Raw genomic sequence first — 23,570 nt, forward strand, 5'->3', positions numbered from 1 at the left:
ACTATTGCTTAACCAAGTTCTTAAATAATGCCCTTCCTCTTTATGTCAGCAGATGGCGGTGTAGGCTAAGACTAATCACTTCCACCAGCGTTTCCCTCTGACCTGCACATTGTCCCATATGGAAATGTGATATATGGCCATACATGCCCATATATCATAAAAGGGACAGGCATATATTGCAGAATATTTGTATACATATGTATAGTGCACCTATATGTAAGTATCAAATATTGGATATGTGGGTGAATATAAATATGCATAGAATGGGAATCATATAAATACTGTGTGTCTGATATACACTATGTTGCCCAAAGTATTCGCTCGTCTGCCTTCACATGCATATGAACTTGAGTGACATTCCATTCTTAATCCATAGGGTGTAATATGATGTCGGCCTACCCTTTGCAGCTATAACAGCTTCAACACTTCTGGGAAAGCTTTCCACAAGGTTTAGGAGTGTGTTTATGGGAATTTTTGACCACTCTTCCAGAAGCGCATTTGTGAGGTCAGACACTGATGTTGGACGAGAAGGCCTGGCTCGCAGTCTCCACTCTAATTCATCCCAAAGGTGTTCTGTCGGGTTGAGATCAGGACTCATCCATGTCTTTATAGATGTTGCTTTGTGTACTGGTGTGCAGTCATATTGGAAAAGGAAGGGGCCATCCCCAAACTGTTCCCACAAAGTTGGGAGCATGAAATTGTCCAAAATCTCTTGGTCCTCTGAAACACTAAAAGTTTTATGGTGAAAAACAACCCCACACCATAATCCCCCCTCCACCAAACTTTACCCTTGGCACAATGCAGTCAGACAAGTCCCGTTTTCCTGGCAACCGCCAAACCCAGACTCGTCCATCGGATTGCCAGACGGAGAAGTATGATTCATCACTTCAGCGAACACGTCTCCACTGCTCTAGAGTTCAGTGGCGGTGTGCTTTACACCACTGCATTCAACGTTTTGCATCGTGCTTGGTGATGTAAGGCTTGGATGCAGCTGCTCGGCCTTGGAAACCCATTCCATGAAGCTCTCTACACTGTTCTTGAGCTAATCTAAAGTCCACATGAAGTTTGGAGGTCTGTAGCGATTGACTCTGCAGAAAGTTGGCGACCTCTGCGCACTATGTGCCTCAGCATCCGCTGACCCCGCTCTGTCATTTTACGTGTCCTACCACTTCGTGGCTGAGCTGCTGTCATTCCCAATCGCTTCCACTTTGTCAAAATACCACTGACAGTTGACTGTGGAATATTTAAAAACAAAGAAATTTCATGACTCGACTTGTTGCACAGGTAGCATCCTATCACGGTACCATGCTGGAATTCACTGAGCTCCTGAGAGCGACCCATTCTTTCACAAATGTTTGTAGAAGGATTCTGCATGCCTAGGTGCTTGGTTTTATACACCTGTGGCCATGGAAGTGATTGGAACACCTGAATTCAATGATTTGGATGGGTGAGTGAATACTTTTGGCAATACAGTGTATCTTTTTTGTGAGAATAAATCAGATGTAATTAAAGTCCACTTGTTGATAGCACGACTGAGACATAACAACAACTTGATCATAAAAGATTAATCAAAGATACATCAACTGTTAAATAATCTGCAGTTAAATATGAATTTAAAAAGATGCTTTTCTTTAAATGTGACAGACAGCACAAGCAATAAAAAATCAGGTTTCTGTGCTATTTCCCTTTGTGAGAAAGGATGAATTCTTTTTTTTTTTTCATGTTCACACTGTGGTCTGAAGAGCAGTCATGAGCACATTATGAGCATCTTCAGCCAGGCCATCAAGGCAACGCTTCAGTGTGATATAAACAGTGGCAAAGGACAGCGGACCATTTACCAGAGATCCCAGAATAGGGATAAAACCCAGCCAGAATTCAGCTGCTGTGTCTAAAGCCAAAAGAGAGCTACTAGCCAACATCATCATTATCAGCTGATGGTTTATTCCTGTTTCGATTATTTCTTTATTTAAAGAAAACTTTATTACAGATTTCAGCTCATCTATTGATTTCCCTGATCTGTCAGAGAGCCTCTGCAAAGAGTCAGGATCGAGACTGAAGGCATTGTAGAATTTTGTAATCGCTGTCACTAAGATCGTCACATCTACAGTTAATGAAACAGCTGCATTCACTACAGGGATTGGAACAGCTGCAGCACTAGCAGACAGCAGAGCCAGCTTCCATATTTCGCTCTGCAATGCTTTTTTCTTTCTCTCATTGACCTCCAGGGTAATGTTTGGAATGGCCAGCATCAGCACATGTCTCTGGTGCTGGGGAAGGTCAATCTCTAGAGTCTTCTGAAGATTGTTGAAATCATAGAGGGCAAGGTGAACGCTTGAGATCAGGAAGACCACAGGAGAGTCTACACCAGCCTCTTTTAACCCTAGAATGAAAAGCAAATGTTGATTTTAAAACATTGAATTTAAGTAACAACACACTCCCTCATATTAGCATTTATTTAACTTTCCTAATTAGATTTGATATGTAATACATTAACTTAGTCTTAACATATGGATATTATAATATGTTGATAAGTAAACCTTCAATGCCGTTTTCTCGGATATGACCCAGAGTCTTTTTCTCATCAAATGTCATCTTTCTTTTCTCATCCTCAATGCTGTGGTCAATCTTTGATCGAACAAAATAAAACTTCTTGTCCATTTTTACTATCTCTGCTGCTAAATTGGCGTGGCATTCTCTGAAGCGATCTGATGCGATGATGATGAAAAAATCATAGCATTGAAATTTAACCTGTTTAAGATATTGATCAGCTTTGAACTTTGGTGTTCCAATGCCAGGGAGATCCCACAATTTGACATTTGGGTATTTTGGATTTAGGGCCCATAGTGGTCTCTACAACACCAGTTGGTGCAGAGCCCTCCTCCTCATCCCCCATTCCCCTGAAAGCATTGATGAAGGTGGATTTTCCAGAGCCGGATTCTCCTGTTACAGCAACGTTCAGTTTCACACTGTCTTGCTGTTCAAAATAATCCTTAATCTTGTCAAGTGCTGAAGCCAGATCTTCACTGGCCAGCGTCTCTTTAATATCTTCAAGGGTAATGGCTTCTTCAGCAGTAATAGTCCCCTCCATCTATGAAATAAAGTACATAAGCCTTGTTTTAGTAAATGAATTTATGACTGGATTATATTATAAGTAGATGAAAAATGTGAAAGTAGTTTCCTGTGGTTTTCTCCACAATTTATTACATGTAATCAGGAAGATGAGCCAGTCATGCATTTCATTATATAGACACCTTCATTTGTAGACACCTTCACTTTGTAAATAGTCTTCTTTTTTTTATTATTTTTGCTGATGCTTTGCCACAATTAAGCTAATTTAAGCTATTCAGTTTCTTACACTGCAACGGTGAAAACAATGATTCATTAATTCATATTAATATGATCAATATTTCAACAATAAATGTAGTGATTAACACCATGTTGTAAGACAGATATTTCATCTTGTATAATACTATTGGAGGTTACGATTTGCAGGGAAATTCCACTGATTTTCAACATTGCTACATTATTTAATCATTGACATATAAATAATAGTCATTTACAATGACTTGATGTGACATGGTGTATCATAGAGAAACATCCTGACTGATTTATTTACAGTAGTGGTGTGTGGTGTCCACCGACTCGATGGCAGCCGCCAGAGCCAGCAGAAAGGCTAATTAGCCTCACGTTCGATCCAGGCGGACAAGCTGTGAGCGGTGGGTGGTGACAAAGAGGTGGAGCAACAAGCTCTCGTTCCCTCTCGGCTCAGGAGCCAGCTGATACTGATCTGGCAGGCCGCATAAGGGCCTTTTAAAAAGAGCAGAGAGGGAACAGAGAGAGAGAGAGAGAGAGAGAGAGAGAGAGAGAGAGGGGGGGGGGAGGGACGAGCAGCAGCAGAAGAAGAGACTGAGTGAGAGCTTAAAAGCTCCAGTGAAGAAAATGACTGAGAAGTCTAGATAGAAGCCACTGAAAAGTGGGCAGCATAGCGATGGTTTGCTTTGGGTACTGTTTTTCCTTACAATGTCCTACATGTACATCTCTTTTTAAAAAAGCATGTTTTAGGCCCAAACCTATTCAAAACTATTGTATTGTGAAATGGTGTGACAGGCATCAGGTAACATATTCAAACATAATTCATGCAGTACCTTTTAGTGAGAGAGCTGATAGGGCTATCAAACCCTTCAGATATTGTGAACAATTCTGAACCCCATTGAGAACAGTTCTAACTCAGCAAGTTTCTCTAGAACAGAGCATTTCCCATCCAACCACTCTGACTTTGTTAACATTATTGACTGAATTACCAGAATTTTGAAAAATCAGTAGAATTCCCCTTTAAAAGCAGACATTTTAAGCTTTTAAAACATTAATGTTGATTTTCTTTTTTACTTTGTATGTCACAGTTTTTTCCAGGAATCCTTCAGTAAATGTTACAGGTTAAAACCTAAATCTGAATACACATTTTAGTAAACAAGTACTAAAATGACTTTGGATATCTTGGGTATCTGTATTTAGTACCCTTGCCCATATTAGTACCTAATATTTGGATGATGAGCCACTGTCAGCATACTGACAATATCAAAAAGGTAGTATTCGAATTCATTATATCTTTTTAAAACTGTTACTGTTAAACAATGTAAGTTATGTAAGTCATGGTGAAAATGTTGAACTACAGATGACTGGTTCAAATAAGCTGACGTTTACAAGGAGACTTATTTGTTGATAGTGAATTGTACAATATTTATTGCAAATCCTGGTTGTCCAAAAACAGAAAGCCACTATAACAAAAACGTATCACCAAAATGGTAACTTTACAGGAGAAGGCAACAATTATCTTAATTGAAGTTAATAAAATGTAGTTTTATTCTAAGTGATATTAGACCATTTCTATTGGTCCACTCATAATTATTTTTTTACACAATGTAAAGAACAGTTGCCATGTTCAAATGTTGTAGAAAAATAAAAGAAAAAGGACAAAAATAATGTACTGTTAAGTATAAAGGTGGATATATTATGCTTTGGGGCTTGTGTAGCAACCAGTGGCACAGAAAATGTTGTAGTGATAGAAGGAGGAAAGGATTCTGCTAAATATCAACATATCCTGAAAGCTAATGTCCCACAATCTGTGAAGAAACTGAGTAGGAAAAGAGGCTGAATATTACAACAAGACAGTGATCCAAAATATACATCAAAATTAACCATGAACTACTTCATGAATTTAAAGATTAAGGTTTTGGAACAGCCTTCACTGTCCCTTGACTTTAATATTATTTTAAATCTGTTGTTAGATCTGAAACATGCCATGCATGAAAGATAACCTATGAATATTTATATCTGGACTAGATGCATTCAGCAGGGAAAAGTGAAAAAAATACTAAAACAAGAATAGGAAGGATATTTTATTAAGTGGGCTTGCACCCTCTCAAAAGCCACTTGTTAAATTTTAATTTTGGTTGCATAGTATAAAATATATTTTAAAGCATGTTAATAATTTGAAAAACATTTAAGAAACATGATTAGGTCAAATAACCAAAGCATACGAATTATGCTGTCTGACAGAATAAGGGAGGATGAGCTTCAAGCCACATCATACCGATCAGTATGATATCATATCATCTATCACTTAACAAAGAGCAAAATAATGAGGCTTATAGAAATACTTTTTAAAATATTAATAAATATTCAACATTCACTTGTGCCTTACTTGCCCCTTAAGCAATTAATTATGACAGTACCTTTAAATCAGTTTAATCAGCTAAGCATCTCCATTACCGATTTTTCAAAATGTCAGAGCACTCAGAGTGCTATGATGTGAAATGCACCGTTTTAGGTAGAGTTTAATGCTATTTCTGATTTTTTTCCAGATTTACCACTATTTTAATATTATAAACTTCCCATACTAAAAAAAAAAGATCATAATTTTGATTCCGATCACCACATCTGTAAAGAAGTCAGAGTCAGTACGTTTCTCTACAATGCACCATTTTACTTTGTTTACATCTCAATAATTAAATTTTGCAGAATTAAAAAAAAATCAGTGGAATTTCCTTTTAACTGGTCCAGTAGTTTCAACATTTTTGATCAGTGATCAATGTTTTTTTACATTTCTGATAATGTGTTGATAAAAATGCTTAGTATTAAACAATCAGAAATCTGTGTGTGGGTTGTGTGTGAGTGTGCGTGTATTAGTCCAGGGAAATGTGGTCAGTGTTGTGCAAGTACGCAGTCTGCTCTCCCTAGACATGTTAATCTCATACGCCCCATGACACGGCAGTCTGGACATTATGCTTTCACATTTTACAAAATGCATTTTGTTCTCTAATTTTGACTTCTTATGAAGTTGAATATCACATTCAGGATTAAAATGTGTTTGTATGCAATTTAGCTGCTGTACTAGTTATTAGTTAGTAATTACACACTTCTGTGGCATGCTAAAATTTAAACTGTCTCCCCTTAAACAGGACAAATTTACATTTCACAGATAAACTCACCTTGATTTCTTTGCACAGAGCTCCTTCTTATCACTTCTTATTGCTCAGACACACACCCTGTTCTCAAATGTTTCTCTGGGGAACTGCTGCAGATGATGTCAGACCCAGCAACAGAAAAATCAGTCAGGGAGGGCACCACTCTCTCTCTCTCTCTTTCTCTCTCTCTCATTTCTCTGTCCCCTCCCTTTCCACACAGACAGACACACACACATTCAGAGTTCTGTTGAGTACTAAACAGGGGTTCCCAAACTCTCCATACTCCTTTAGGAGACCTGCACTCAGAAGTTACTGGTTACTGATCAATCAGCCCTTGTTACAAAGAGGACAGGATTGTTTCTGGGGTCATTATTTGTGTCTTGGATTTTTTGTGAGAGTAAGAAAAACACTTTAGCTCAGGGGTGCACAACTCTGGTCTTGGAGGAAACACACCTGATTCAACTCATCTTTTAATGGCCAGGTTTAGTGAGTGTGTTTGAGTGGGGGAACAACCATGAGGTTGTAGATCATGTCTTGCCAGACCACATGTGTCAGGCTCCAGTCCTTTTGGGACTCAAAATCTGGTTCACTGGTTCAACTTTTTTAATGACACATGTTATATAAATCCCACATGTGTGTGTGTGTGTGTGTGTGTGTGTGTGTGTGTGTGTGTGTTTGTGTGTATGTGTATGCACTACGTACCTAATTACTTAGTCTAGCAGTTATAAGCACCCCTTACAGGTGATATGTCTGAAGTTCAAATTAACCATTACTCAATGCGATGCTTTCATAAATGCATAATTTGTGGTTTATTGTTGTGATTGTGGTGACGAGTGTGTCCCTGACAGCTTGAAGCTGACTGGGGTAAAATCCCCACAGGTGTTTGGTACTGCACCAGAGAAGGCAATAAAGCTTGTAGAAGTCGATTCCTCTTGCAAGCTCTACTCCCGACACTGAGTCTCGCCTCGCTGAAGCAGAGCTTGGTGACCATCTAATACACAGTTAATATACACGTCAACCAAGAGGTCACTTGTACAGTCTGAAGACAAAAGGGCAGGTGCTTATGGGGAGTAATTTATAGTGAAATACACTTAAACATACACACAAACAGACTGCAGTCATTGGTGTGTGTGACACTTTTTAACATGTACAGAAGTCATTTCACTGTAACAGGAAGGTACAGTATTACAAAATAAGAGCATGTACAAAGAAACTGTGTCTAGAAATTGAGGTTTAACAAAGGTTGAACAAAGAAGTGCTCTATCAGTTTAAACAGCCTGACTTACCTATTACCTATAACTCACCTTTAGTTTTATGAAGAGCGCTACCTATAAATATATGCTTGGACATTTCAAGAAGGTAAGGTAAGTCATCTGAACACTGGGCCATCAGGGGTTGTTAAACTACTAAAATATTACTTCCTGTCTTTTTTCTTTCGCACTGTTGTTAAAGGAGACTTAGATGCTGATATAATGACTCCTGTGGAGTCATGCATTCTCTCTCTCATGCCCAGCTATTATGAGGGAATGAACAGTTCTTGTGTGGTGCTCCAGTTCAGTGAAGTGTCTGTCTAGCAGGTCATCTGGTATGGATTCTACACAGTGTAGGATGTGGTATAGAAAAATTAAAAATATGCTCCCAGTCTCCAACAATTCTGATAAGCTGGTTAAAGATGAAATGGCTGATTAAACTAAAAGGAGCACATCCTTGTTCAACTTTAGAAGGGTTTGAAAGGAATTTTTTTTCCAGAAAATATTTTCCTTTGTGCTGCTTTGCATGCTCTTATTTTGTAAAATTCTGCCTTCCTGTTACAGTGAAATGACCTCTGGGCTTGCTGAAAACTGTGCACAATCATTTACACACTCACGTACAAGTAGTATTTGTGTATGTGCGAGTATTTCATAGCTGTGTGTGAGGATTGTGCGTGTGTGCAAGTGCTTTAGTGTATTTCATCCTAAATGGCTCCCTATAGGAGCTCAAGTCAGTGCACAATGTTCTGAAGCCCAACACGAGTTTGATTAGTCTTATCTGGGAAGGTATTGTTTAAAGCACAGTAGTGACTTTCTGAAGATTGCTGTCAAGATTGGAGACACAACATGATTTACAAGAATACACTTAATACAATACAATGCATCATCCAAATTCCAACATTTGCAATGCGGTGTATTGAAAAAGTCCACTAGGTGGCAGTAGTGTCCCAGATAGCAGACAGTTCTGGGCCAATTCTGGCTTACATCCACGAGTGTTGGTTGAGTTCCGGATAGATATTAGGCATGTGGGCCACAACTGGGCCAGATGCTGGACAGCCGTGTAAGGTTTTGACTCATATTTACGTTTAAGGGCCAATTCTGGTATGAGTGTTGTGGCCCAACAATGTGCTTGAAGGAAAAGGGCCACAGCACAATTAAGTTGCGGCAGATTCGTGCTCGGTTGATTTACACCTCAGTACTTTTGGCCCAAGTCTGGCATGTCATAAGTGGTCCACTGCAATAGCAGACCGTCCTGGGCCGATTCTGGCTTATATACGTGAGTGTTGGTTGACTTCAGGATGGATATTAGACATGTGGGCCAGAATTGGGCCAGATGCTGAACAGCTGTGTATGGTTTTAACTCGCATCTACTTTTAAGGGCCAATTCTGGCATAAATGTTGTGGCCCAACAGTGTGGATAAAGGAAGAGGGCCGCACCTTAACGCTGTGACAGACCAATGCTCATTGATTTGCGTCTCAGTACTTTTGGCCCAAGTCTGGCATGTCATAAGTGGCCCATTACTGAAGTTACAAAAAATAGCCAACACTTGCTGTAAGGGTTAAAACCCTCATTTAACATATTTTCCCACCCAAGTTCATCATTTTCAAATGGACAAGCCAGCAGCCAGGGCTGAAGAGAAGGCAAAGTCTCTTCAAGAAGACAAAGAACAAGAGGGTAAGTAATATACTTTAAAATCACATGTACATACATTAACATGATTTGTGATGTGTAAGTTTAGTTCAGTGAGATTAACTATTTTTAATTATTGTTCCAGTATGGAAAATGAAAAGTTATAACTATAGCTAACACTTGAAAAGCACAGGCTAGCTAGATTAATGAAATGGTCAATAAGTTCAAGGTTTAGTTACGTTATCCTTCGTTGCTAATTCGTCATGAATAATGTTAACGTATTCCTTTTAGCTAAAGGTTCAGAGTAATTAACTAACGTTAGCTTGCGGTTAGCGGGTTAGCTAGGAGCTAGCGCGTTGTCTTGACAGCAGTGTTAAGTCCTCTCATCTGCACACACATCACCCTTCTGTGTAAGTCAGTAAAACCAGAAGAAAACAGTTTGAAACAGGTGCTGTGGTTGTTCACCTGAGGTGATATTTCCTAGTTCATTTTAGGGTTCATTGTCAGGAGCGCTTTACATTAGTTAGACCTGTAAGTAGCTTATTTTTGATTATGGGTTTCTTAATGTTTGTTAGAACAAAACCTTTCTTGTTGATGACAGATCTTGACAGAGCAGTCGTTGAGTTCTTGCCTCCTTATTTAGTTTCTAAAGTAAAACCCTCTGTTTCAGACCAGCTGTTATTGGGGTTCTGTGACTGCTTACAGTGGAACAACTTCCAAATAGACAGAGCTCATTCAGTCTGCAGAGCGAACTGTTGGAAATGCTGATTGTGGTGTTGCTCCAGATTGCCAGGTAAAGGGATTTGTTGTACAGTGGAACACAAAAACTGTGTTATCTGGAAATCCGTTAAAGATGTAAATGATAGCTGAATGCTTTTCCTCTTTCCTCAGGCATCAGGAAGTGGACAGGTTTTGACCGATGTAGAATTTTAGGAATGTTTATAAATGGTAAGTTACATTAGAACGAGTATTTTGAAAACTTTTACTATTATTATTATTATTATTATTATTATTATTAAGGTCACTGAATAACTGTCATTGTGTAGTACTTTAAATATATTTTTGAACAACAAATCACTTCAAACTAGATTATTTATTATGTTACTATAGGTTATGTAATTAACAAAAAACATACATTGCTTGTTTTATCTTGTGTATTCAGTAACCTTTTTGTGTTTGCTTCTGTGCATCAATATTTTTTCTACTTTGAAAATGTTTATAATTGTGATACACAATAAACAGTCTGAATATATTCTAAATGTTTTTGCTTTTTGTTTTGTTTAAGGGATTCTGCACTGGTAAAAATTAATGTAAACGAAGCAAAATGATCATAATATACCCACGGAAGCTCATGATGGAGCCAATTTCTAAACCCACCTCTTACTGAACTGGGATCCAATGCAAATCCCAGAAAGTGTCCATGTTTAACATAATATAGAATGAAATCATGCATTTAAAAATCATTAGGGATACAGCAGATTCTCCAGTTTTGTGTTTGTGCACTAAAAAAAACTTTAGTAATTATTGCATACAGAATCAGAAAAAGTAGCAGTTGATCAAGCTAAATCGTAAAACAGTGTCACATACACAGTTGGCTTGATCTCAGGAATGTATGTATTTTATATAGACATACTGAATGGGTTGACATCTATGTTTTAGGGACATACGTAACTGTTTTCATTCCACAGACTGCTTATAATATTATAATTATAAAGTATAATTTTTCAGACATTTTTGTCATCATTGATGTAAAATAAAATGTCTGAGAAATTACATTCTAAACCCAATGAACATATAAGATTTAGCCTCTATTTCAGTGGCCTCTCCACTTGGCTCAAGAATTTTTCATCCGCCACTGTTTAGAATGAATGCAGAAATATTCTTAGAAATGTATTTATGAATATGGAAAATATTATACTTTTTGACAAAAGGCAGATGGTCTGCGAAAAGACCAGCATTATATGTCCTTGAAGATGTACACACAAAGACTGCAGATAATGACCTGTCACAAAGGTGAAGCTTTCTGTTTTTACTTATTTAACCAAAATCAACATGGAGTTTTCATTCTGAAATGGCTTTTGTCAACACTTATCAATCATTAGGAAGAAATATTACTAATATTTTGCATGTTCTGCAATAAATGAGTGTGGCATCCTGCAAGGCCACTTCCGTGCCGGGGACAAAGGTGGGTGGTCAGCCGTAACTGTGTGCCATATATGAGCCAGAACTGGCCCACACCTTTTAAATATGGTCACTTTACAGTGTGTGGGCCAGATCTGGACCACAGCCATTAAACTTGCACACATTACAGTACATGGGCCAGAGCTAGGCCAGATCCCTTGGTTCTACTCACTTCACAGTACGTGGGCCAGAGCTGGGCCAGATCCCTTGGTTCTACTCACTTTACAGTATGTGGGCCAGATCTGGGCCATATCTGTTAGTTCTACTCACTTTACAGTATATGGGCCAGAGCTGGGCCACATCCATTAGTTATACTAATTTTATAGTGTGTGGGCCTCATCTGGGCCGCATCCATTAGTTTTTCTCGTTTTACAGTATATGGGCCAGATCTGGGCCGGGGACCCAGCCAGAATTGGGCCAGAACTCAACCAAGGATGTGGCCCACAATGGCCAGATAAATTTTGCTAACTGGGGTGTTTTCTATGTAGTCCTACACCGAGGTTTTCCCATAGCCCATAGTTGACTGGATCTCTCTCTCTCTCTCTCTCTCTCTCTCTCTCTCTCTCTCTCTCTCTCTCTCTCTCTCTCGCAGGCTGTTGGATGTTTTGGGTGACTCATTTTGTCCTAAAGGCTTTTTTTTATTCAAAGGAGTTCAGTTTAACTAAGTTTCAACATTTTCTTCTTTGCAAGTGTAAGAATACAGTTTAAAAAAATCAAAGGTGGGACACAAGAAATTCTCTTTGATTGGATGTATTCTCTGATTTTTATTTTTAAAAACATTGTCCAAGAAGGAGTGTGTTGCTATTGTGAAACACTTTCCCTTTTTGAAATCATGTTCATTCATGAGCAAGACATTTTTTCCACTGTGCTAGCTGAGTTTGAGATTAGCAATCCAACCAGTGTCACTGTGTCATGTTAAAGTGATGTTGAAGATTGTTTTGTGTGTGTGTGTGTGTGTGTGTGTGTGTGTGTGTGTGTGTGTGTGTGTGTGTGTGTGTGTTTGGGATGAGTTTAGTAGTTTATTTGTCATGATGACTCATGAGATGATAGTAGCATGACTTTGCAGGACATCCTATAGAGATCTCTGATACATACAGACAGATTGAGATTAGAGCAAAGCAATGTCATCTTATGAATGGTAATTGTAATTTACTTCACTTGTACAGCAGTGTGATTGTTGTCACAGTGACTATTACCATTAAAGAAGTTTGGTTGCAGTATGGTGTGATTTCTAATAAGCACACATGGAGACTGGTTGTCTTTGAGTTTAGCTCTATTGCTGTGCACTCAGTGATGATCTCCACATCTGTTGGAGAGTAATTGTGTTTTACATAAGGCTTTCAGCTGGATGTCTGAAGAGTCTCAGGCCTCCTTAGGAGAGTCTCCATAGTCACAGAGTTTGTTTCTGCAGTTCAGGGAGGGATGTATTTGAGAATTAGAGGCTCAGCTCACTTGTGGAAGCTTCTCATTTACGCAATGAATGTTTTATACTTTCCATTTTCTTTTTTGACTTTCTCAGTTTTGCTGTGTGATTGTGACCCTCAACATATTGCATATTCATGACCATTTTTTGATTAACAGCCTATGTTGAATGTAACAGTGCAGTGCACAGATTCATCACAACCAACCTGAATTCACTGGCAGAGAACACTGATATAACACAAGATAAGCTATCTGAATTCATCACAGAAATGAAAGGTTTAATAAACATGCTAAACAAATCGTATATAAAAATACTTTTTTTAAAAACAATCAGGTCAACACAGGTTTGATCCTTTTTATTTTTAAATAACTAATAGACTCACTGAAAAACTAAGTAAATGTTACATGGAAGTCTTACAAGCTTCTAAGGTCAGTCTACAACAGAAGTATTAAACCTTCAGTGCAAAAGCAAATAAACAGCACCATTAGCTTGATGCTAACATGTAATGGTGAATTCCATAAGGGTGCTAGCAGAAATTAGCATTGTTCTTGCTGGATTAAAAGCTTTACATAAAGGGAGGTTTCAATATTAAACTATGCTGCTGCTACATCTTTCAGAAAGTAAAGTTAATGATCTTCCTGGAAAATGCCATGCTTCATTCTCTTTACTTTAGATTGTGCTAAGCTGTGGAATAAGATGACAACAGGCAAAAAGCAGCAAGAAAAAAAAATCCACTAAAGACTCGCAAAGAAATTTGAGCCTTTTTAGTTTAGTATCATTATTTGGAATTTTGCAGTGAGAGTGAGCATACCTAACTCCAAAGTGTGACATACTGGGGATCCTGGGGGTCCAGTACCTTCTAATTACACTAATCTGGCATAGCATTATGACCATCTCCTTGTTTCTATGCTCATTGTCCATTTTATCAGCTTCACTTACTATATAGGTGCACTTTGTAGTTCTACAGTTACAGACTGTAGTCCATCTGTTTCTCTGCATACTTTTTTAGCCCCCTTTTACCCTGTTCTTCAGTGGTCAGGACCCCCATGGACCCTCACAGAGCAGGTACTATTTGGGTGGTGGATCATTCTCAGCACTGCAGTAATACTGATGTGGTGGTGTGTTAGTGTGTGTTGCGCTGGTCTGAGCAGATCAGACACAGCAGTGCTGCTGGAGTTTTTAAACACCTCAGTGTCACTGCTGGACTGAGAATAGTCCACCAACCAAAAATATCCAGCCACCAGCGTACTGTGGGCAGCGTGCTGTGACCACTGATGAAGGACTAGAGGATGACCAACACAAACTGTGCAGCAGCAGATGTGCTGTCGTCTCTGACTTTACATCTACAAGGTGGACTGACAAGGTAGGAGTGTCCAATAGAGTGGACAGTTAGTGGACACAGTATTTAAAAACTCCAGCAGCAATGCTGTGTCTGATCCACTCAGACCAGCGCAACACACACTAACACACCACCACCACATCAATGTTACTGCAGTGCTGAGAATGATCCACCACCCAAATAGTACCTGCTCTGTGAGGGTCCATGGGGGTCCTGACCACTGAAGAACAGGGTAAAAGGGGGCTAACAAAGTATGCAGAGAAACAGATGGACTACAGTCTGTAATTGTAGAACTACAAAGTGCACCTATATAGTAAGTGGAGCTGATAAAATGGACAGTGAGCGTAGAAACAAGTTATGTTATAATGTTATGCCTGATCGATGTAATCTCTTGGACCCCTGCATATCTCAAAATTCTGTGGGGTCCCTGAAAATAAACTTACTATGAAGTTATGATGTTTGTTAGGGAAAAATAGACACTCAAAGACAAATTCAGGTAAAGCTAATTATTTATCATACTTCACAATCAGCAAGCTTCTATCTTTATTATTCTTAATTAAATATGCAGCACTGATCTGCCTCAGGGTGGCGCTGTAGCAAATTAGTTTACCAAGGTGGTCCTTTATAGCCTAGCAACTGTAACTATGCTTGGAATACCTTGAAAAACTTTACAGTATTCTGTGGCATATCTGTAAATCTGAAAACTTGCCCAAATTCGAAAGAGGTTGGTGGAAAGAATGAATTGTTACTCATTTCGCAAACCAAAGACAGTAGAGGAAATGTGTAAGATCTCAGTTAATGTGAGTAAGACTACATTATCAAACCAGAAAAGAGCCTTTCTGAAGAAGAACTGTTGAACCAAATATTTTGGTGCCACTAAAGCTAGCATCAGCACCGCTAAGGTGAGTTACCAGTTATCCAATGCTGGAGTAGCCAGCCGACATGGAACCCCCAAATACCAAGAAATATTTTGCACACTGTATCCTTTGTGTCTCAACAACAGTTTAGTTCTCAAATATTCAAAGTACTCAAAAGTGAGTATTTGTAGACTCTAACACTGTACAGTAGAGTGATGTGAGTTGATTTCATCGTTTATGAATATGCAATATGTCAACTGTAATTTGCTGTAGTGTGAAGTGTAGCTCCAAAAAGAAAGGCTAGGGGGCAGTATAGAAAGATTTTAAAACTTCAGAGGTAATTCTCTGCCAGTCTCAGTTCACAATGTATCATGAGCTTTAGGACAGGTGCCACCAATCTTATCCACAAAGGCCTTGAGTGGCTGCGGGTTTTCATTCCTAGCACAAAAAAGCACACCTGATTCTACTTGTTGCATCAGTTGGTCTCTGTCTTCAGATATATATGGTGTGCATCCTGCTTGTAACAAAACACTGCAGTCACACCTGTACTGAGGAATTCATGCCAAATTGAAATGCAATCACTACAGTCGGAAAATGTGAAATGCAACATGACACATGACTACTTTTCCATAGTGACATGCACATCGTGTGCCAAAGTGAAAAGCAAAATCTCTATGACCTTGTTTGCCCATCACTTGACCTCTTTACTGATAGGCCTACATTAAGAGTTACATAAAATTGTTCATTGAATTCATGTTGATCACATTTCAAGGTGGAGCCATGTGTGCACTGCATTTCACATTTTCCACTGTAGTAATTGCATTTCAACTGAGCACAAATTCCTCTTCATAGAGGCTTCCTAGCTAACTGATATCCCTAGCTAATTTACTCAATCTGCAAAGCAGCAATTTAGCTACCAGAGTAGCAAAATAACAAAGACACTCTTACTTAAAGCTAGCTAGCTAAAATAATGTCAGTCTTTAACTGCAATTGTCTCACAAATTTCTAGCTCGCATGCCATTACATTATGGAATCAATATGAGAATTTAAGAATTATTCACATAGTTACTCACATAGTTAAACTCAGATTACCAAAGAATGCATTTAAATGTCCGGTGCACAAAAAAAAGTACATTTTAAATGTTTCATTTCAGAGATTTTGAGTGTGAGCAATACACGCATACTCATACAGCTGCAGAGAGAGAAATTTTAAATGTTAATATATGGCAAAAAATACATACCAAGAAATGAGCACTCTGGGGCCTTTTTTTATACTGCTTTTCCTGCCGCATACCAATGTAACACTATCATCATACTACTTTGCTTCTCTACATGTTGAGCACATAGGATAATACACTTACACTGTCCCTGTGTGTTCTCATACTAATGTAGTACAGTAGATTTATACTATGATGTATACCTGCTAAGATGCTTATTTCTTGATATTTCTTTATAATTCTCATTTGGATGTACTTTAATTAACATGTTGGTCATAGAAACACAGCCCATGGAAGCTGTGCAAATATTTGAAAATAAAATGAATGTAATACAGTATACTACACTGTATTATTTGTACTTTATATTTACCTACATTTCCTATATTTTGAGTATTTATGACAAGAGAGTCTGAATCTTGAACAGTGAGGTAAAGTTTCTATTCGAGTTTGGGTTTGTCACAAATAGAACCTTATAATTCTCTACATAATGAGATCTCTCAGAGGTTCTCCCCATGTGTCCATTCCAGAGAAGGCTATTTCCAGATATTCTTGCAATATTGAAGTTCAGTGGTCAAAAGTAACTCATGGCAATAACTTTGTTGGGATATCAAAGTTAACTGTATTACATAAGGCTTAGGCTATTTTGAAAGTGAAATGTTTGATTTTCAATATCTCAAAACTGCACTGAACGCAGACAAAACCTTATAATTCTAAGCTAACAATATGTTGCGCTGACACAAAAGTGTGCAGATGATCATAGACTTGCTCTTGGGTAAAGATTATGAATGAAAAGGGAAAATTCTGTGTTGGGCCTCTAAAATGGTAGCATGTAAAATGCTACATGCAGATAGATTAGTCTTCACTGACACTGGTCACAAAATTTGCAAATTACTCTCAGCCAATTACAATGTCTCACCTTAGAGGTAGGTTCGTACCTTTTAAATTCACACACACACACACACACACACACACACACACACACACACACACACACACACACACATACACACACACACATACACACAAACACACAGCAGACATATGGCTCAATGTTGGTAAACAAACCATTATAGCACTTCGCGTGGCTTTGGTCATATGAACTGAGTGGTCAGATCAAGGATGTACGTTCAGCGGTCATCGTGTGTGAGTCGTAGCATGATTTGTTCTGCCAGTGAAAACCAACAGTATCAAGGTTTATTTCAAGAAGGACTTATTACGAGATAGAATGAATGCTTTGTGAATTATGTTCTTATAATAATTTTGAATGTCATGTATTGTATTTTTTATAATAACAATCACAGAGTAAGTCAAGTAGCTGGAAATGTAAACTCCACATCATTGTGCTATTACAGTAATTTGTGTTTTTATTAGAGTGAATCCTTCTCTTTTAAGTTGCTTTTAAGTTGTTATATTTAAACAGAAAAGTAATGATAATCAATATCTCATCCTCTCTGCTGAATAATGAACAGTGTGATTCATAAAGGGATGACATGGCCAAATTAAAATAGCTTAAGCCTCTTTAACACTTTTAGAACCAACTTATTCAGGTCAAACCAGTTTGATTCCAGCTATTGCCAAGGCACGGTGTGTGTAGTTTGCCCTGATACACACATCATGTCACGTAATTCAAAACTTTAAACATGAAGGTAACTCTTAAATGGCAGCCTTGAGCAAGGCCGCAGGAAGACACAACATTTTTAAAAAATCCACTCAAATTCCTCTGAGAGTGTTTTCTTTTAAAGTGGGACATGACAGTGCAGAGATGTGCCCGTCTGTTGAAATTCAGGTTCAGTAATCAGCTGTACCATGTGGTTTGGATTGTGGTTCAGAACTGGATTCTGCCTTATTCTACCAATACTGTCATATGATTCGAAAGAGAGCTAACATGCTGAGACTGGCTATAGTTCTAATGGGTCATTAATAAAAATGGGTTTAAAATAGTAGAAATAAAATTAAAGTGTTGTCCTCACTAATGTTCACAAATGCTTATGGCAATTTTTTGAGTTTGGTGAGAACATGTCTGTGTTTGGCTCACCACAGAACACTGTAATTGATTATATAACCGCAGGACAATAGTGGTAATGTAGGCAGCCTCTGGCCAACTCTCTCTCTCTCCCTCCCTCTCTCTCTCTCTCTCTCTCTCTCTCTCTCTCTGTTTGTGTGCGTGCATGTGTGCGTGTGAACACTCCACGCTGAGTGCTCTTTTTGAATTGCATCACTGACAGGCACACAAGATGCGAACTGACAGGCTATGTGTTTTGTGAGTACGTATGTGTGAGAGACAGAGTGAGTGAGATATGTTTATTCCAACATTTGTGGCTTTCCTGTATTGTTCTAACTTTTTCCCACAAGAGTCTTTTTTATTCCTCACACAAAACTTCCAGCCCCATCATCCTGTTTCACCATCTAAAATGTTTGGTTTTAATTTTGGCGTGTGCTCACTCTGTGATTAGTGCGTTAATTGCAGCACAGCATCTCTGAGAAGCAGAATAATTATACATGGCCATTTACAGGCATGCTGCTGGGAGTTGCAGAGAAAGCGATGCAGGTTTGAGGGGTTTGGTGAGTGTAGACCTTCTGAGGGTCATTTAGAGGATGCAATGGGTTGTGTGTGGAGAGAGGGATACTTTGAGGAGGTTTTAAGGGTCTTTGTGAAGCAGAGACAAAACAAAATAAAATAAAAGCAAAGTCATTCAGTACTGGTTCTGCAGTGTGACAATGAGTATGTTGCAAAGACTACCCCACCATAAGACCAAATCACTATAAATATACTGCAGGAGAGACCTTACTGCTGTGTGTGCTAAGAATCCTGCTTTACAGCAATAGTTCATTGGAAATAAAAGTTTTCCTTTCACCTTAAATAGTAGTTAATCAGCCCAGACATGTGTGGTGTCTAAAGTTTGCTTCTTTAGTTTTGCACTGAGGCTGCAAGACTAATGTAGATAAGCCTATACTCACTAGGCATGTGCATTCCAATTAATTTTGATATTAGAAAGTCTGAAAGAAGTAATAAATGGATATCCAGTTAAAAACCAAGTCTGTTTAGGATTATTTTATGACTCAATACATTTCATAATGATTGTGAAGTGTATGTGATGATTTACATGAACATGATGCTAATTTATGGAGATTGAACTTCCACATTTATTAGCTACATTAGCCCCATAGCCTCAACTGAAAGCATATCTTGGCTGTTTGATAACAGGGTAAGATGAAAATGGTATACATTTGATTTTTGGCTTAACCATGGCTTTAAGACAACAGGCCTGCAGGTACACAAATGCAGCAAAACCTCAGCACAAATACCCTCATCTCTCTGATATTGTTTATCTCTAGACCTCTTCTGCTTTTCTTCTCTTTCTCCTTTATGATTGTGTTTCAAATTATTATTACAGTATTACCTATTATAACCTGTCTAGATATTCATTATTGTCAAGTTTGTAATTATTAGTGAGTCACAGAGACGTATGTTGTTTATCAATTGTTATTTTCCCGTGTGTGCTTATCAGTGAAAAACACAAGTATTATATTATATAAACTGTATTTTGACCTTGTATTTTTGAGAATGTCAGATCATCAAAAGCAAGCTTCTTTCCATGTTTCTGTCTGTTCATTCCCTCACTCATCCTGCCATCCTCTTCTCACTATCTTTCATCCCCCCACCCTTTTCAAGTCCTCTGATGTTTTCTCTTCGCTGCAGCCCTGTGGTCTCTCTGTGTGAACACTACAGACACAACTTTCTTGTCTGTGTGTTGTGTGTGGGTGCTGAAGTCTCAGTGTTCTCACTGGAATGTGGTTTTGTCTGGCTCTCATTCATCTAACCATGACCCTTCACCTCTTAAAGCTCTAAATACTCTAACCTCAGGCCACATGGGGAATACAACAAAACACACACACACACACAGATTCAAGATTCATCAGCTATGCACTGATGTGTACAACCATGATCTCTTTATTTAGGATTTATTACCATAGTTATCAGGGTGACAAGTGACACAGTAATAACCTCTGTTTGTGCAGTGTTAGTGCAGCAGTAGGTAGTGCAGTGGTGCCATTGTCATAATGTCTTGTTGCTCTGAGGGGTTAGAATATAAGTGATCACAGGTCATTACCAAGACTTATACAATTAAATCCAACCACACAGTCTGATTGGTTGAAAACCATTCTGTGTGTATTATATCTTAACAGCATGTTTCTCTAATCATACGTGTATCATTCTGGGAGACCACTAAGTAACAACAGTCTTTGCTTTAAGCTGTTGGGATGATTTATTGACAATAGAAATTGCCCATGTTAAAAGTATACATTTGAAACAATGTTCAGGACCTTGTTTTACTATTTCCATTATTTTGCACAACTGTGTAAAAGCAATATAACACTGAAAGACATGTGTGATAGCAAGTAACATAATGGCTGTGTTGATCTGTGCTCTATGCGATCAAATAAAGCCATTTATGAAAAAGCATTCCTTCTCGTGTTATGCTACCTAAATGACCGAATAACAGTAACACTTCAAAGGGACCAGAGGGCCCAGCAGAGACAGATTGAGGCTCTAGGAAGTGGTCTGAAGTTGGGAGAGGCAGGGAGAGGCAGTAATTGTGTGTAGTTTTTAGCTGCTGCTATATATAGTCTTTAAGCACCATGTTTGTATTAACTGTGGTGGGTGTGTATTTGGTCTTTTGCCACTGTGATTATGTTATAGTTTGTAGCTTTTAGCTTCCAGTATCTGACCAAATATAGGCTCAGTACACATTTTAAGTATAAGAATATGCTGGCCCTGCTCCTATGATTCCCATCATGTTCCTACTTTCCAAAAACATTTTAGCCAACCTCATTGGCTAAGAAATATTGTGTGAATCTACATGAAGCGCAGGCCAAAATGAACCAATTCCAAGCTGCATGCTAATAGCACTACGCATGGCTTTACTACTTTTGCAACACAGCCATGGGGTAAGATATATTACACACATTTTAGATTCATTATGAGACAGACTATGTTCAGCTATGTGTTCAGTCACTTGTTAGCTAAATAAAATTAATTAAAATCGCACTGAGTTTACTGAATGCTAGAGAAAATGCCACAATGCTTCCTGTGGTTAGCTAGACATTCCTCTCCTCAGACTAGTTTACAGTTAATCACTGTTTAACTAGTCAATGAGTCATCTTCAACCAGACCCTCAGATATAGGCATGTAAACATATCTTTATTAGCCCTCACCCTCTCCACTCTGTTTTGTGCCTCCAAAATGATTGAGAGTGGATCGCAAAGTCCTTGTGGAATCTGCATCAGTGCTGTCTCTTAAAGCCCATTTTCATAACCTCCAGTTCTTTGAGATCTAAAGGAATCAAACAGTAGCTTGTTCTGTACTGTTTGAGCCAGACTGAATTTTAGTTCAGTAAAAGTAACCTACAGATTGCATACTGACAGTCATATATATAAACATTACCTTCCATAACTTGTAAACATTGGTTCCAGAGTAACAATAGACCTACAACAGGCTTTTCCTGTTCAGATAACTGCAGGTTTATGATGCAAGAAACATGTTTCTGGTCAATAATGGCAGTGTTTATAAAATATTTCATTTGTTTAAAACCAACAAAAAACAAACAAAAAGATTCCATTTGTTCTGGAAGGGGCATGTGAATGGAACTTAACAGAGTGACGCCTGCAATAAAGTTGGCCTGAGTAGGGGACAAGCTGAAGGCCATATTTAGCATGTGCCACATATCATTAATACCAGCGCAGGTTGAATGTAAACTATGCCTCTCACAGCAGCGTACATCTTAATTTAGTTGTCTCTGCTTAAGGTTAAATGTAAATATTTATAAATGTATTAATATTATCGAAGTGTTATTTTAAGCTCTGCGTAATGTACTTGAGCTCACAAGAATAATTGTACAACATGTGTGTGCTTGTTTGTTTGCCCTAACTTTGTAGAAAGACCAGAGAAATTCAGAAGGAACCCACAATGTAAGGATGAATAAAATGATCCTGGCTTTGTAAAGAGCATTTGTTACAAAACAACATGTTTGAGATTTTAAAACTGAAAAAGCAGAAACCATTTGTTTTTAGCTGCTGAGGTTAACATTAGGGTTATTGCGTCCATGTTACATAAAGGTAGTATACTCGTTTGGAAGCATTTCGGATATAATGGGCTCGGGACCAGGCAGAATTAGATTGTGATGTGGTGAGCTTTACACCCCATCACCAGCCCTGATACACTCTAGAGACTTGTAGCACAACCATCAGGAGTTATGGACATTTGAATGATATAAAATGTTACTTACCTGTATTCCTTTGATGAGCATCCTTTAGGGGATGCTGGCGAGAACAGGGGCTCCTCTTATCTCAGTCGGACGAAAGAGAAAACATTGTTATAGGTATCATGATCTTTATATATGTAACGTTTGCATATACTTACCGGGAAGACTGTCATGGGTTGCAACCAGGGGTATGTTTTGTCATTACCGTTGTGTGTGTGTGTGTGTGTGCTAGTTTTGAATCCCGGGGTTGGTTTTGGTGTAGGCTGGGGCGGAGCTTAGCGTACAAGAGCTCCAGGTCAGCCATTCATAAAAATCTCACCTGTACTCACTACTAGCCGCCCGTGTATATTAAAACAGCATGTGTTGGAGACGCATGTGTGGAGTTCCAGCCTCGCGGCTTTTACCCCAATATACTTGTACATAGCGTATATATTATTGCGTTTTCTTTCCGTTTTGTTCAGTGTTTTGTTTGTTTGTTCCTGTCCCGTCATCTAATAAATTCATTTCTTGCACCTACTCTGAGTCATCCGGTTAGTAAGCGCCGGCCCACCTACCCAGACCTTGACCACAAATCCCACGTAAAGCCGAAGTCCTCGAAGTCTGGGTTTCCTGCCGGAGATGCGAGAAAAAGCAGCTGTAACTGAGCTAAAGCTTAAAGCAGAGCAAAATAAGTCTGCATTTTTGTTTATATTATATTTTTTAGCCTAAACTAGGACATTAGCACATACTGAGACGTGTATACAGCCAAGATGGTGAAACGTTACTTCAATAAAGAACGTTACTTCAATTAGATTTTTGTTCAAACTGGACAAAATGGCTCTTCTTAACATTGGGTTGCTGACCCCAAGGATGTAATGAATTCTTTAAAAGAATAACAGCTGAAAAAGACATTTTCTCTCCAATAAAGGTGTTTTTAATCATAATATATTTGATATATACTGATATA

General features: G+C 38.4%; 1 pseudogene; it reads right to left on the reverse strand.

The window, feature by feature from the left end:
- Positions 1-1,724: 1,724 nt before the first annotated feature.
- LOC118809962 lies at positions 1,725-22,713 on the reverse strand (annotated as a pseudogene).
- Between the last annotated feature and the right edge of the window lie 857 nt (positions 22,714-23,570).

Source organism: Colossoma macropomum, unplaced genomic scaffold, assembly GCF_904425465.1.
Source record: "Colossoma macropomum unplaced genomic scaffold, Colossoma_macropomum, whole genome shotgun sequence".
Classification (NCBI taxonomy): Eukaryota; Metazoa; Chordata; class Actinopteri; order Characiformes; family Serrasalmidae; genus Colossoma; species Colossoma macropomum.